Source organism: Chroicocephalus ridibundus, chromosome 1 (assembly GCF_963924245.1).
Source record: "Chroicocephalus ridibundus chromosome 1, bChrRid1.1, whole genome shotgun sequence".
In the NCBI taxonomy this organism is placed as follows: Eukaryota; Metazoa; Chordata; class Aves; order Charadriiformes; family Laridae; genus Chroicocephalus; species Chroicocephalus ridibundus.
This window is the reverse complement of record NC_086284.1, coordinates 77,222,875-77,238,704: the sequence shown is the minus strand read 5'-3', so window position 1 is coordinate 77,238,704 and position 15,830 is coordinate 77,222,875. Positions and strand designations below refer to the sequence as shown.

The 15,830-nt window shown below is 41.2% G+C and overlaps 1 long non-coding RNA gene across 1 annotated transcript; it reads left to right on the top strand.

Moving 5' to 3' along the window:
• Positions 1-749: 749 nt before the first annotated feature.
• Positions 750-13,368, top strand: LOC134522452 (uncharacterized). Its single transcript, XR_010073064.1, has 4 exons — positions 750-803; positions 9,574-9,686; positions 10,739-13,114; positions 13,210-13,368. It is a non-coding gene; the product is annotated as an uncharacterized LOC134522452 (long non-coding RNA).
• Positions 13,369-15,830: the final 2,462 nt, after the last annotated feature.

Genomic DNA, 15,830 nt, shown 5'->3' with positions numbered 1-15,830 from the left:
TAATTATTATTGAACCTTTTACCTCCCACACATCTCCTTGGGACATGCAGGTTTAAGGAGAGTCAGTCCTTTTTTGGTGTGTTCAAACTTTGTAGCTACATACCACCATGGGCATGTTTGCCTGCATAGCTGTCTAATTTCCATTGATTGGTGATGTGACAGGAGGTGTCAGTGCAGCCAGAACTGCTTTTCCAAGGAAAACATTCCTTAAACTTATTACTACATGTATATTTTCTCCTGCATGCGGTTTTGTAAACTAATTAGAAACAGAAATAGGCGTTCATTCCTTTTTGTAGAAGAGACCTGGGGGAGGAGGGGGTTACACGGGCCATGGTTTCTGGCGGTTGATTTAGCCTTTGTTTTAAGGGCATCTGAAATTGCTGCAGGATCTCTCCTTACACATTTCCTATTAGCATTTGTGTCAAGTGTGTATACAATTAATTAACTAAATGTGATTTTTTTCATTATTTACCCCTATTTTTTACTTCTTTCCCCCAGGTTCTCAACCCCCCAGACTGAGATCATCCGCAGGGAAGCAAAGCTTTCCCCCTCGCCCACGCCGAAGGAGACATAGTTCTTCCGTGCCACACGTGCCATTGCTGTTTGAAATCCAGAGACTACGACAAAATGCGCTCTTATGTAAGGTACCTTGTTCTCTGTATCGCCTTGTCATTGCTAGCTTCACGCTGACAATCACTGATTAACTCAGCCCCAGCACGTGTCTGAAGTGAATCACAATGTGATGTCTGATTCCTCAGCAACATTTCACAGGGACCAGATTTTTGCTTTTAACTACAATTTAGGTAAGTAAATGTGAACATACTGTAATGTCCAAATAATATACTGTACGTTCGACTCCCAGCTGCAGCCTTATCATATTATCTTTTATAAACTTGGCTCAAAATCCAGAGGGACTCTGGACTGCTTAATATTCAGTTAATTTCTGTTTTGATTGGAAAGACGAAAGTAAACCTTTTGGAAATGAATTCATCAATTCAAACTGCATAACAGGCTTTATTGAAATGCAGTCTGCAACGTTCTTAAGTCAGCCTCATCACCGAATGTTGGGACTTATCTTAATTATGGTTGGTTGTAATACTGTACTTATATTAATAATGTTCTTATGTTAAAGAGATTTTTTTGACCTTTTGGAGTGCAGAAATCAATGAGAAGTTGATAAAGCCAAGTTCATTGCTGCCTAAAGTAAAGCAAGCCTGATTTGTTTACTTACCTAAGCCTTCAACTGTCAGACCCATTCTGAAATGATTTATAGACCTCTACCCAATGAAATCATTTAAAGTAGATTAGATTCAAGGAACAATCACCTCTAATATGACAAGCTGATGGAGGCTGACAGGTAACCAAGTTGCTCTGGATGGCAAACAAGTTCCTGAAATTCTGATTAAATTAAAATATTAATGGTACCACTGGGAAAATAAGATTGAATCATGTTAGGCGAATTCAGTATTAGAACCAAAATGCAAATAGCGAATCATTCTGTGTGAAGAAAGCCAGCTGAGGTACCAAGGGAAGTTACCTCCAGTAAACGAGAGAGCAGGAAGTGAATTCAAATGAAAAGCATTGTGTCAAGAGCTCACCTTCACCTTTCTGAGGTCTCTAAAACAACAAGGCCTAACAGGCTCTGGGGTTGGTCTGAACACTTTTGAGAGGTTACATATTTATTTGGACTTGCAGCCTAGTACTAATGAACAACTCCTGCTTTCCTAAGGTTATAAGGTTATTCTTTGAAGCACTGATCCATGCTTTTTTTCCCCTTTTTTCATGTTTGTTTAGTTTCTGTTTTCAATCCTGTACATTAAGTGGCTCTGGCTGCACTATAATTGCCATATAACTAAATGTATTGACACTGCCTGCTTTGGGATCTGTATTAATTTTGACATACAGGGTAATTAAATGTGCTATTCGTCTCACATGCATTAAAGGAACAATAGATGCCTTATCTGCCAGACACGCTGAAGTGTGCAATTACAACATGTTTAGAGTAGTTGTGTTTTGCTTCACAACACCTTTTATTACAGTTGTTTTAAATATCTTTAAATGCTATTTAATGGCAGCCGTGAAGAAAAAACGGTCCATCACAAGTCACACTGATGGGGTTTATCTCACCTCACTGTAGACAGGGTAGACATCTTCATCTGATCTAATTACCTCCCCCGCTTCCCGTCCCCGCTTTTCAGTCAGCAGCGAGAAAGAGCTGCTTATAGATTGCCAGTCATCTGGTCTGGTTTTTATAGTTGCATTTGGATGCAATAAACTGCAACCTGGACATCCTCCTGGCAGTACTCTCTGCCCCCCACCATTCTGTATATTCCAGGAGGAAGAAGCTTGGTGGAGGCAGCAGGAAGCACCTAGAGGAAACAGTGGCTGCACTCACAGTGTCTCTCTAAACAGTAAAGTGCCAATTTAGTTTCAGAGCAACAGAGTTGACCTGTTTTTTTCCTTGCAGGTACTATATAAATTATGGTGGCAATGGCTGGTCCAGTGAGATCCACAGCTAGGGGAAGAATGTGATTAACAGGAAAATAAAACAGCAGCTAGACAGCAGCAGTGAGAAAGAGCCTCCTAGAGACCCTTATCTACAAGGAAGGTTAGTTTTTCTGGAAAAAAAAATAATTGTTATGCAGTATGGAAGCAGTGGAAGGAAGGACAGGACATGCATGAAGAACTGACCATGGTGGGGTAAATATGAGAAACCTAAAGTCTTTTTATCATCTTAGTGGGGAAAAAAAAAAAGATCAAGAAGAGAGTACTGCCAGGAGGATGCCCCAGACAACGTATCAACTCACAAAGGTGTTTGATGAGTTTTGTGACTGCAGAAAAATTGAGGTGATGGCCTGATAGGGGGACTTGGGCAAAAGAAGAGACTGCTGTTCTTTTCTGACCTGAAACCAAGAAGTGTAGAGGAATGTATTTACACTTCAATACCACAAACAATAGCTATGTCAACACTCACATTACTAGATTAAAAACCTATTCAATTCTAGCTGGATTGTTGGTGCCGCTGCAGTGTGATCGCACCAGTGGCAATACTAGAGTGAAAATCAGCAGCAATCATAGAATCATAGAATGGTTTGGGTTGGAAGGGACCTTAAAGATCATCTAGTTCCAACCCCCCTGCCATGGGCAGGGACACCTCCCACTACACCAGGTTGCTCAGAGCCCCGTCCAGCCTGGCCTTAAAAGCTTCCAGGGATGGGGCTTCCACCACCTCTCTGGGCAACCTGTTCCAGCGTCTCACCACCCTCATGGTGAAGAACTTCTTCCTAACGTCCAGTCTGAATCGTCCCATCTCTAGTTTGCATCCATTCCCTCTAGTCCTACCATTACCCAACATCCTAAAAAGTCCCTCACCAGCTTTCTTGTAGGCCCCCGTAAGACACTGGTAGGCCACTATAAGGTGTCCTCGGAGCCTTCTTTTCTCCAGACTGAACAACCCCAACTCTCTCAGTCTGTCCTCATAGGAGAGGTGCTCCAGCCCTCTGATCATCCTCGTAGCCCTCCTCTGGACACGTTCCAGCACGTCCATATCTTTCTTGTAGTAGGGGCTCCAGAATTGGACGCAGTACTCCAGGTGGGGTCTCACGAGAGTGGAGCAGAGGGGGAGAATCACCTCCCTCGACCTGCTGGCCATGCTTCTCCTGATGCAGCCCAGGATACGATTGGCTTTCTGTGCCGCTAGTGCACACTGACGGCTCATGTTGAGCCTCTCGTCCACCAGCACCCCCAAGTCCTTTTCTTCAGGGCTGCTCTCAAGCCAGTCACTGCCCAGCCTATATCGGTGCTTGGGATTGCCCTGACCCAGATGGAGGATCTTGCACTTGGTCTTGTTGAACTTCATGAGGTTGGCATGGGCCCACCTCTCCAGCCTGTCAAGGTCCCTCTGAATGGCATCCCTTCCCTCCAGCGTGTCAGCCGCCCCACACAGCTTGGTGTGGGTGCACTCTATGCCACTGTCCATGTCGCTGACGAAGATGTTAAACAACACCGGTCCCAGTACAGATCTTTGAGGTACTCCACTCATCACTGGCCTCCACTTGGACATGGACCCATTGACAGCATCTCTTTGGGTGTGGCCACCAAGCCAGTTCTTTATCCACTGAATTGTCAGCCCATCAAACCCATATTTTATCAGCTTGGAGACCAGGATGTCATGAGGGACAGTGTCAAAGGCTTTGCTCAGGTCCAGGTAAATGACGTCAGTTGCTCTCCCCTTGTCTATTGATGTTGTGACCTTCTCATAGAAGGCCACCAGGTTTGTCAGGCACGATTTGCCCTTGGTGAAGCCGTGTTGATTGTACCTAATCACCTCTTCATTATTCTTCTGCCTCAGCAGTGCCTCCAGGAGGATCTGCTCCATAATCTTACCAGGCACAGAGGTGAGACTGGCTGGCCTATAGTTCCCTGGTTCCTCCTTCTTTCCCTTTTTGAAAATGGGGATTATGTTTCCCCTTTTCCGGTCAGTGGGGACTTCACCAGACTGCAATGACTTTTGGAATATAATAGAGAATGGTTTAGCAACCTCATCCGCCAGTTCCTTCAGTACCCGTGGGTGTATCCCATCGGGTCCCGTGGACTTGTTCACTTTCAGGTTCATCAGATGGTCACGAACCTGATCAACCAAAAGGACCTGAAGCAGATTTATCAAGCCAAAAGACTGAGGTGCAGCTGGAGCCCGGGGGACCACCAGAACACAATGCAGCACAGAAGAAAGAAAAAGTATCCCACTGATTGCTTTAGCACATACAAGTAATGGGTTACCAGTTTGACGACCAGCATAATGGACCTTGGAGAATGGCAGCAAAGACCATGCTCTTGGGGTGAATTTTCCACTCACGTATTCTGGCTTCAAAAAACAACCAACCACATAAACTATTAAAGAAATAAAGGAGCATCTTGAGCACTACTAGAATAAAAGACAGGATTATAAAAAGAACGAGGCAGCACAAAATCAGCCCATAAACATATGACTTGCAGATTATCTGCAATTTCTTCCAGTTTGTAGCTACTGTGTCAATAGGGAGGAAGATTAAGTTTAGCAACAATGGGGTCTTTGTGTTCTTACCATGTCTCAGATGAAAAAAGGTAGAATATAGTAGTGTATAACTTATACTAAGAGCATTGCTTGGAACAAATGCTAGCTACTCAGAAGTTTAACTCATGCCATTAGGGAAAAGGAGAGTCGAGCTCACAAAATGCACATTTTACGTATCTTCCCCAGTGTCTGAAACAAATTCTCACACATCTGTGAATCATTATTTCCACAGTTCAACTACTTCTGTCTATACAATGTGGCTCTAAGACACAGGAAAACCTCCTGTGGCCAAGTGAGCAAAGTACCATGAGAAAGTACCATTTTCCTACACTCAATGTCCAACCCATAATGATCTTGTTATGTTGTAAAACTGTGATGGGACACTATGTCCAAGGTTTAAAAAAAATAGGTCCAAGTCTTCATTTTCTAATGATGTTAGAAATTACTTTTCTCTCAGATTTTCAGCATGTTTCATTGAGCCATCATTTCATAAGACCTTTGAAAATTATTCAATGTCCTTAGGTACCTAAACAGATATCACGTTCTTTGAAGTTTTCATTTTTAAAAGGTTTCACCTCTAGGTACACTTCACATTACAGTAATGGGAGTGTGTCTATAAGGTATTTCTAGTCTTGCTATATCTCTGACATTCAGGATATTAACTTAGTCATTAATTTCAGTCCTATCACTGTCTGACACACGTTGTCATACAGGACAACTCTAAAAGTCCAGTTTCTCTTAAAAGCTTCAAAAGTAATACAGTCTCATATTTTGACAGTTAGCGTTGATATCACTACCCAATTAATCCATCATCACATGAAAAGGAGCAAAGCATCTGTTATGCAAAATCTAGGGCAAACAAAAGTACAAGCAGGAGGTAGAAAATCTGAGCATTTCTCTGGTAAAAGCTCAAGCAAGAAGATGGGGCAAAGTTTCAGAGTAAAGAATGAATACACGTAAGAAAAACCAGCAAAGGAAAATCCAATTTTGGGACAACTAAAGTTGATAGTTTGTGAAAATTTACAAGTTAAAAATTTACAAGTTTACTGTTACAAGTTGGAACTTTGCCCCTGAATTTCCTTTTAAAATTTGAAAATTTTAGTAATGCAGAAATAGCACTTCCTTGAGCACTTCCTGTGAACGTGCCCACAAACAAATCCTTCCTTCTCCTTTCAAGAAGGTGAGTAATATTCTGCCTGTATTTAAAAACACTAAAACTTAAATTGCCTCCCATATTTGTATTATTCTTCTTCATTCTCACTTTCTCTCTCTCTTTCGCTACATAGATCTAAATAATATATATCTGTACATGCAAACATAGAGGTGTGTATATATCTAAGTTTGTGTGTACCTATCCATATATAGCATGGACTTATCTTAATAACTATCTATCTGCCTACCTAACTGTGGTGACAGAGGTTTGTTTGGATTGAGGTGATAATATTTCACTACTTTTATGCAACGGAAAACTGAGAATGTTATTTGTACCGAAAGCACTATACCCCAAAAGATCTGGTGGTCTTGGCTAAATATGTATCTTCTGTTTGTTGTAGATTTGATGGTTGTTTTATATGTAAGATCTTTATGTCTAATCATAGAATAATCAGGGTTGTATGGTATTTTTTTTTTCCGTCAGTTATACAGCACAGATTGCTAGTATATGGTTTGCCACATGGTTCCTATCTTTTATACACTCGCCTCATGCATAGGCCGAAAGCATTGAAAACATGTGAGTAGCTGTTGTTGACACTGGGTAAATATGGAATCCATATATTAAATTTCAACATCGACTATGCAGGCCTGAATTTCCTGCAGCTTTGATTCTAATGCCCTAGTAATGTTTATGCTATCAATATTAGCTTACATAACATTAGGGCTTTGGACCTGAGGGGTGGGTAAGATTAAGCTGCTTTCCATTGTAGCAGAAAATTTTCTAGCTTTCTTCAAAGCTCCAAATAGCACAAGACTGATTCATGGAAAAATCAAGAGGGCCTGCATTCATAACAATACCCTAAATATCAGCTACTTTGGCCAATGGCTCACTGTCTATGGTGCATTCCAAGCAAATAACAGTCAAGTGTTATTTCAAATGGCAGATTTTTTTTATGTAACCTCGCCATCTTGTGATTTGCCTTGTCACTTATGCCTGGAATATCTGTGTGTTTCACATAAAGTCAAGCACAGTAGCCTCAAGGCTCTTTCCCCATGGACTTTTGTCCTTGAAGCCAAATTCAGCTTGAAAAGAAGAGCGTTTGTTGACTGGTTAGGCAACGCTGGTGGGAATCACTGAGAATATTGGAGCTCTTCAAGTGCCTTTTGTGGAAAAGTCTCGTCTAAATACGGAGGCTTCACAGCATTTCTTAAAGCAGACAGGTTCTGGATCCACCTGGGCTCCTCTCTTATGAGAGCTTGGAAACAGGTAACATGCAGTCCCTTTTCTTCAAATGCTCCACCCTCAGTTTTGTGAATTGACTTTAGCTGCAGTTTGTTCCATAAATTCTTGTGAAAATTAAGCCTGAGATTAGAACCATCAAGTGATGACTGCCTGGTGGAGAGACTTGAACACAGGCTTAGCAGAGCAGGATGCATGAAAAAACGAGACAAGCAGCATCAGTTGCAGCCTTTTGCTTCAGTTTTATGTTCAATTCAGTGATACAACTGTGGTTATACAGGCAAGAGATGGCAAATGCACACACGCAGCAGCCAAATCCTGGTCTGAAAGGGAAGGTCAAAGTCCCCTGTGAGGGGAGATGGGGAGAGGTGTTCCTGGAAATTGGAACTCCTGGGTTGTTCAAATATAACAAGCACTCAGCAGGACTTTGAGATTTCGGATGATACTGACAAGTTAATGGGAGTTGGAGGTAGCGTCTCAAGCAGTTTGTGAGGTGCCTCAGCGTAGCCTGGCCATGTTCTGACTGACGGCTGCTCTTCTTTCCCCCGTGCCATCCTCAAAGGCATAATGGCTGGGTAACAGCGGGGCTGCTGTATCAGCTAAGATACAAAGCTGAGTGTCACTGGGACAATAGTAGCAGCCAAGCACTTTGCTGTCCTGTCCAGAAGTCTCCCTAGACTGATGAAGAGACTGACATCCTGTGACATGACTCAGGCACCTGGGCTGTATCAGCACATTATACGCCAGCTCCCAGCATCCTGGAGCGAAGGCTTTGGAGCAGCAGCAGCACTGCTGGGGTGAAGCAGCCTCTGTGCTGTACCGCTGTGCTTACCCCAGAATGATCCTCTGCGTGCGCTTCCCTCGACCCATGTGGGACATGTGTGTCTTGAGAGCAATGAATAGACATCCTAAGATTTCACTCTTGAATTAACTTGTTTATTCCTTCATCTTGTATTTATTTGGTTCAGTGACCCAGGACAAGATGAAAGCCTGAAAGTCAGGGGAGTTCAGGGACCAGGAAGGAGAATCAGCCTCCAGGCAGGACTGATGGAGCGATTATCAGGCTCTCAGAGAGGTGGGTTGGGAGTGACTCCCCATCCAGCTCTGGACTGCAGGCAGGATCTAAAACATGCATTTGCACAACAGCCAACTTGCCATCTTCTCCATGTAGGAAAAACAAATGGCAATGTTCACTGCCAGAGTGACGTGGAAGTCGAGGTTCCCTAATGTAAGAAATATTCAAATGCCAGGTTTCAGTAGGCTGTCCCGTTGGGTTTTTTCACAGTGTTTTTCACCCCTCAGAAATCAAGAGTGGTCGGGTTTTATGTATGTATGCCCCAGCATTCAATATTAGAAGCTACAGAGTATTACTTCTGGATCTTCAGTGTTTTGGGTCACAGGCCTGTGGTAATAAGATGACTACAAAACATTCCATTTTTCCCTCTTAAAGATCAGCATCTGAAATCTCAAGCTGTTATTACATGTTGTGAGTTGTTTAGAAATGTTTTTTTAAAACTACACCGAAATTTTAGGTATGATCACCCCCTTTTGAAGATTCAGAAAGACAGGCTCAGAGCTATGGCTGTTGTTATTCACAATAACTATGCAATGACATATTTACTAAATAAAGAGAATAAATCAGTTGAATGATCTGATCTGCCTCACACTTTTCAATGTTAATTGAGATTAAAATTAATTTTTTCTAATCTCATTCCCATAATTTCAAAAGCAGTCATAGCATTGTCTACTCAAGACGCCACATTCACTCTTCCAGGAAAAGATGTAAAAGGTAGAGAAACATGAACTAAACTGACACTGTACCTTAAGGGCCACAGGCCAATCAACAGAGCTATATGCAAATTTAAAAACAGTCTTAACATTTGGTGTGAAATATTGCAAGACTTTTCCCAAGTTTGAAAATTGCTTCTTGCAGAATCTGCAGTTAAAGTCAGCTTGATTGTCAAGATTATTAAGGAGTTTTGAGTTGCAAAGTCAAAAGTACAAAATTTCAAAAACTTAAATAAGCTTCCAACTTTGAAAAACCTGCTGTTCCTCAATTTAAATTTTGCAAAAAAATGTACTATTAGCGTCTCTGAACAATGTGTTTTTCTGCTTTTGTGTATGTCAGGATTAGTGGAGCAGATGGAGTTCTCTTGAAGAATAAGAGGACTCTCATTAGAAAGTTTCTCATTGTCTGCTGCACACGACAATCCTGAAAAATCTTGTGCTTAAGACAGGACTGTGAGTAGACTTCCATGAATTCTACAAAATGTGTTTACATTTTCTGTTCTTTTCTGTGCTGGGTGCTTTATGAGTTCTTGGCCTCAAGACTTAAATTTTTGAGTGGTAATGATTCATGCTGATAGGTCTTTTACCTCAAAACCTGTATTGTAGTATTTGATGCTTTTCAAAAAATTTTCAACTATTTTATTTAAATTAACAATTTTAATGTGAGCATAATTTTTGTACAAACATTTTAAAAAGTGCATAATTCAGAGAACATAACTAAAACGGCTAAGGTTAAGCTTCTGAATGCAAAACCTGCAGTCAAATATTTTAGTGAGACTCTCTGCTAAAATAAAATGAAATCCCTTTTTTAGCACTAGTTAACCAAATTGTAGGTTTAGCCATCTTTATCCATAAAGCCAGCTCTGGTCTGGTTTCTGTATTAATACAGCTCTGTCTGGCAGAAACAAATTCCTTAAACAATTTGAATGTGACCTTTAATTTGCAAACATCATTCTCCTTTATTCCCAGTCTTCGACTTGTAGCAATATCTAGAATGACTGATACTTATCTAACTGAATTCACTTAATTGTTGGGGTTTCGTATTTAACCTTGATTTTGTTATGATACACCTGCTTAAGAATATCACACCATAGTAGTTAGATGTGATTGAGTCAGATGCTGCTATCTATAATGATTCTACATTTGACTGATTAGAAAAATGTTAATTTCTGGAATTTTTGATTGGTCTTCATAAAGATTCTCATGTTCACTAATCCATTCCTTAAGATAAATAAACTTTTATATGTTCTTTCCTCTCTCTGTGGATCTGGGATACACTCAGTCATGCAAGTAAATCTCAATGATTTCTTTTAAATATGTATTGTCCATTTATATCACATTTGCTTCGAAGTCTGCCATGAGGGGAACAACTGTTGCTGTCTTCCATCTGGTATGATCAGTTCCTTAAGCAAGTTGGTTTTATAACAATATCAACACTGATTTTAAATGCATGTCATGTAATTATTGGCTTGTTACTACTGTTTCTAATGGCGGGTGTTTTCCAGGCGCACACACAAGAAAGTATGAGAACTGATCGGATCGACGTGCTTAGCCAGATACTGCAATTCTGCAGGCAAAATCTGGGGGTTTTCTCAGTACCCAGCTCTCCACTACTCCCAGCTGTGGATGCACAATAAACCGTGTGAACTCTAAAACTACCTCTTAGGCTAGTTCCTTCTCTGTTGCCCTTAATCATACAACATCAGTGTGGACACAGTGACGTGGCATCCCTGCAGTGCCCACCAAAGGGACTCCTGCCTGGGTGCAGAGGACTGCGCTTCGGGGCTCGCCAGGCCTTTTATGGACGACAGGACCAGGGAGGTAGGCATCCCTCTCCCCATAGAAAGGCAGATGGACATCACTGGTTCAGCGCAGCTGACTGAGATCACGGACAGTGCTCCAGCTTCTATGGCCAGTTGGCCTTCTGAGGATGGTGGCAATGAAAGAGGTCTTTGCAGGTGTCTTTCAGCCCAATGTCAGCACTGGAGACCTAGCCTGTACCCACACTAGCACTGCCCCTCGTTGTCACTGCCCTCCCAAAGTAAAGGAGGCATAACTTCACAGAAAGGTTGAAGTTGGAAGGCATCTTCCGCAAAGTCAGTAGAGAGAGAGACCAGCCTCCATAGGCAGATCCTGTCCCACAGACTTTTCATTAACACAAGTGGTTAATTAAAACAAGCTGTGTTTCGTTGCCCTGCCAAGAACCCAAACAGCCATCCACCAGTGTTCCGTCAGTCCCAGAATAACCACTGGATCTCATGTCTGATATGTAGTGGGTGCTAGGAGTGCATTTTCTGCTATTTAAACTATTGTATATTGATCAGCATGATCTTGCCATGCTCGTACGACTGGGCCCAAGGACCATGAGTCACCCTTTAAATACACTGTCATAGTGTCATAATAGGGTCGGAAGAACATAACCCATTCCTCTGCTCCAAAATAGGATCAACAATACGTAAAACACACTTAACATGTACTTTGCTAGCCTGTTCTCAAAAATATCCAGTGGTGGAAGTTGCCTTAGCCCGTGTCCTGGTGTACCAGTAACTGACCACCTTCTTTTCCCATCTGCTCAGTGATTATTCTGGGAGTCGGGGCACAGCTTGTCCTTTCACTTTCACACTGCCTTTGCAGCCATATATAAAAGGACTCCAGATTCTTCTAACAGGCATTGCTCTGACCCTCCCTCATTATCGGTTTTTCTCAGTTGGGAATAAACCTTTGCCAGTGGTAGCATTTCAGTCAGCAGCTGTGGGATTCTCATGTAGGTGACCAACTGGGCAGCCCCACTCCCTGGCACCAGGAATACAAACTCTCTGCTCTCCTTACCTCTGGCTCAAGGGTTTTGGACTTTTTTTTTTCTTCTTTTTGAATTACATTTTGCATTCAGGAAAACAAGGTGTGATTTCAGAGAGGTTCAGATTGCAAAGCTGGGTACATCTCAGTTATCTCCAAATTCCAATCCATAGACATTTTTGCACTTGCCCGGTGCTTATTGCAAGGGCAAAGTGGAATAGTGTCTAGGCTTCATTGCAATATAAACATCAAATTCTATTATCAGCAGTCGCAGCATTGTTTTACATTCTAAAATATAGACTACAGCCGCAATAATAACTGTAGGAGTATAGAATGTATAAGCAATAAATATAGCTGTAACTGAGAAAACAGCTATTATATCCATCTTAGCGGAATTCAAATCAGTCTCCTACCAACTTTGTCCATTGTTTTCTATGACCCTGTACCTGATCTTCTGGTAATGGCTCCATTCATCATAATGAGTCCAAATGTCCGGGAAATATCTTCTTGTCCAGATGGAGAACATTTGTTAAGTAGCAGGTATATGAAATACATATATTTGTATATTTATGTGCATGCTGAAAGGTAAAATATTCATAACCCACTGAAGAAAGCTTAGGCCTTTCTTAAAACAGGGTAGCTTTAATGAAAATAACTATGATGTGAACTTTGCTTCCAGCTTCCTTTGGTAGATTAAAGGAAGAGCATAGAAATAAAGATATTAACATGTTATTAATGTTTATTGTTGAAATACGTGTATATGAGATGTGCTCCTTCATACATTATGTAATGTCTAAATTACACAAATGTGGGGGAGTTTAATAAGTCGTCCACATGGTTTCATCTTTTAATGTAATTTTGCTACATTCTAAATGAAGCAGGGAAAAGTCACTACTTTTAGCAATTTTAAAAATTGTTTTACATGTGAAAGAAGCTGAATAGTAACACAGTGAAAATATTGTAGGAAGCATTGCATTGAAATCATTGATCATTTTTTTCTTAATAAAAGCAAGGTGCATGGAGAACTGAAGAAAAACCATAATGAAAAATGATACCAGTGTCCAAGAGAGGAGAAGGAAAAAAAGGTTGATTAGTAGTATATCTGCAATTGAAATATGTTGTCTGTAGATGGTAAATTATTTTCTGTCAATATCTGTTCCTTTTTTTTTTTTTCTTCAAGTTATTCCAAGTACTGCATTTATTGAGCCGTAGTGGTGAGTGCTGGATTGATGACAGAAGTTTAGTCCAGCTCTGGGCAAGAGTTGAAGGAGATATCTGGAACATTTCAGGATAGCACTGAAGAAACAAAAAGCTGTTTTGAAGCTTGTGTTGCACGGATGATGACTACAATAAAAATTTTCCTTGATGGCAACTTCAGAGTTGGGTGCAGTCTGTCACAACTCTTGGGGAGTTTTAAGCATGTCAACTAGTCTTATTGTTTAATTATTGTTTTAGCAGATGTCTTTCAAGTAGCAGTAGACCTGGCAAAGCACATGCTTCTCACAACCCTGGGAGGAATAGGAGAGGGCTGGGGTGGCGGGGGGGGGGGGGGGGGGGTGGTTAATAATTTTACCATGCATTAATATATTTGTCCATTCTTTCTTACTGATTTCATTTATGGCTACGAACATTTAGTAACTTCACAGAAGAGCTGCTGCAAAACATATCGACCCTGTTGTGACATGGGATCTGGTTCAGAGAATTTACGTATCAACTGCTGTGGGAGCTCAAATCAGAGGGTGCTTGGCCATCAATTTCAATGACACCACAAAGATGCTTTTGTACCTTCCCTTACTGCCCCCATCCTTGGCTTGGGAAGGATACCAACAGAAAATCAAAACAGGCTTCAAGGTGTCTCATCTCCATGTTATAAAGACTCTTTTGCTAATCTGAAACCCACACCTTCTTAGAGAAAGCTAGCAATTTTAATATCAAAAGCACTCAGGGCAAAACTCAGTCTTTGGATTTATGTGGTAGTTCTCTTATTGATTTCAAAGGGAATATGGCCTATGGAAAATGTATAGAATATTCAGAACACACTACAGGCCAAAAAAGATTGTATTTGGTTCAAAACATAAGTTAAAATTTATTGCTCTTACAATCTGTCATGATTTCAGAATTGTGGCTTGTCCTACATATTCCAAATTTGTCATAATCACCAGGCTAATGCGAGAACCAGGATTTTTGTAAGTAGTAATGTAGTTTGCTTCCAATTCTTGTCTGAGTCTCTGTCCTTAGACCTCCTGACCTCACAATATATCAAGTGAGAAACCCAAGGTAGAGTAGCTGCTGCAGTGGTGAGCAAGCAGGGAGTGCTGGGTTTCAAAATGCAATCCAATCTGAAAAAAAATGGAAAAGCAATGCTGCCTACAAAAAAATATTCTGCTTTTAGTGAAGTCACTCAGAGCTTTTAGAAGAGATTTCTTCCTCCTTCCTCTTTTCCTTGAATATAATAATCTAGAAGAGTTATGTCCCTTTCTGCTGGGGTGGTTCTGTGGAATTTTGATGTCTTAGATCAAAGAAAACCAGAGGTGTAGAATTAGCTAATATTTTAAAAATAAATGTCAGTAGAACTTTTTAATCATTGTAAATTGTTTCACTAAGAGTTTCATAAAAAGTCTTAGATTAGTGGTTTTTTCCTTTCTCTGTCACAGTCCGCTCATCCCTAATTATCACAAAGCTCCAACACCCTTGTCATTAAGCTCCTGCTAAGGTAATTGGACAATTGGAGAGAGTAGGTTGGGACCATTATTAAATGTTTCAGACATCCTCTTTCTCTACAGTGATAAATTTAGTTCTGCTGTAAAACTGCCTACAGGTTCATCCTGAGGATGGGGGTTGATGGGGTGACGGTGTATGCAGATGGGACAAAATAATCTCTGTGAAGGCAAAAATGGCACATGAATACATAGAGGGATCTGAAAATATGCGTCAGGAGCCACCAGAAAAAGTCTTACAGGGTGGTGGGTGAAGCAGTTTCAGCGGCTGCAGAGGGGCAGAGAAGGCTGTGGAGGGGAGGGCTGAGGGTGCTGGACAACCCCCGGCTGTCCATGAGAATGGACAGGCAGCACCCTAGGTGTGTTTCATCTGGTTAAAATCACCACTCCACAAGCACTGAAGAAGTTAACAATGGTGCCGCCATTCCCCTCTGGTTCATGTGTTTCTTCACAGCCTAGGTACCATCTGCCAGGGCAGCCTCATACCATGTCAGAACAGCACTTCTTCTGCAGCTTAGGACAGGGACCATGGCTCTCAAACTCAACAGGTGGGAAAGCAAAGAAGAAGGAGTAATGCAGGTTCCCTTTCAGTCCAACCCGGCGTGAGCAGACCTTAATGCAAAGAAGGGTTCCTCAATGTGGAAGAAAAGCAGAGAGATTTTAATTACCTTCACTGAGGCACAAGAGTTTACAAGGCCTGCAAAAGAGGAATGGAAAGAACGAGAAGTTGCCAGAATAGCTGCAAAGAGGGATTGCTCAAAGATGCAACTGAAAAAAATACCTGTGCAATAATTAATTAACTTCAAAACGTCCCTCTGAGGTAGGTAAGTATTATTAAACAAGAATATACAGAATTAATTAAGGTTTGCAGGGAAAAGAAAGGGCAGCTAAAAAAATAAAAAAAGCTGAACAAATTAATGCTAGCCAAAGGGGTAAGGAGAATAAGACTCCAACAGACAGAATCAAGGAAGAAACATATCGTAGGAAGAAAACATACCCATTAATAATGGAGCCATTATTGGAACTGATTGCCAATGCTTCCTTCATTATTGGAGCTGATTGCCAATGCCTCCCTAAGGGAGGG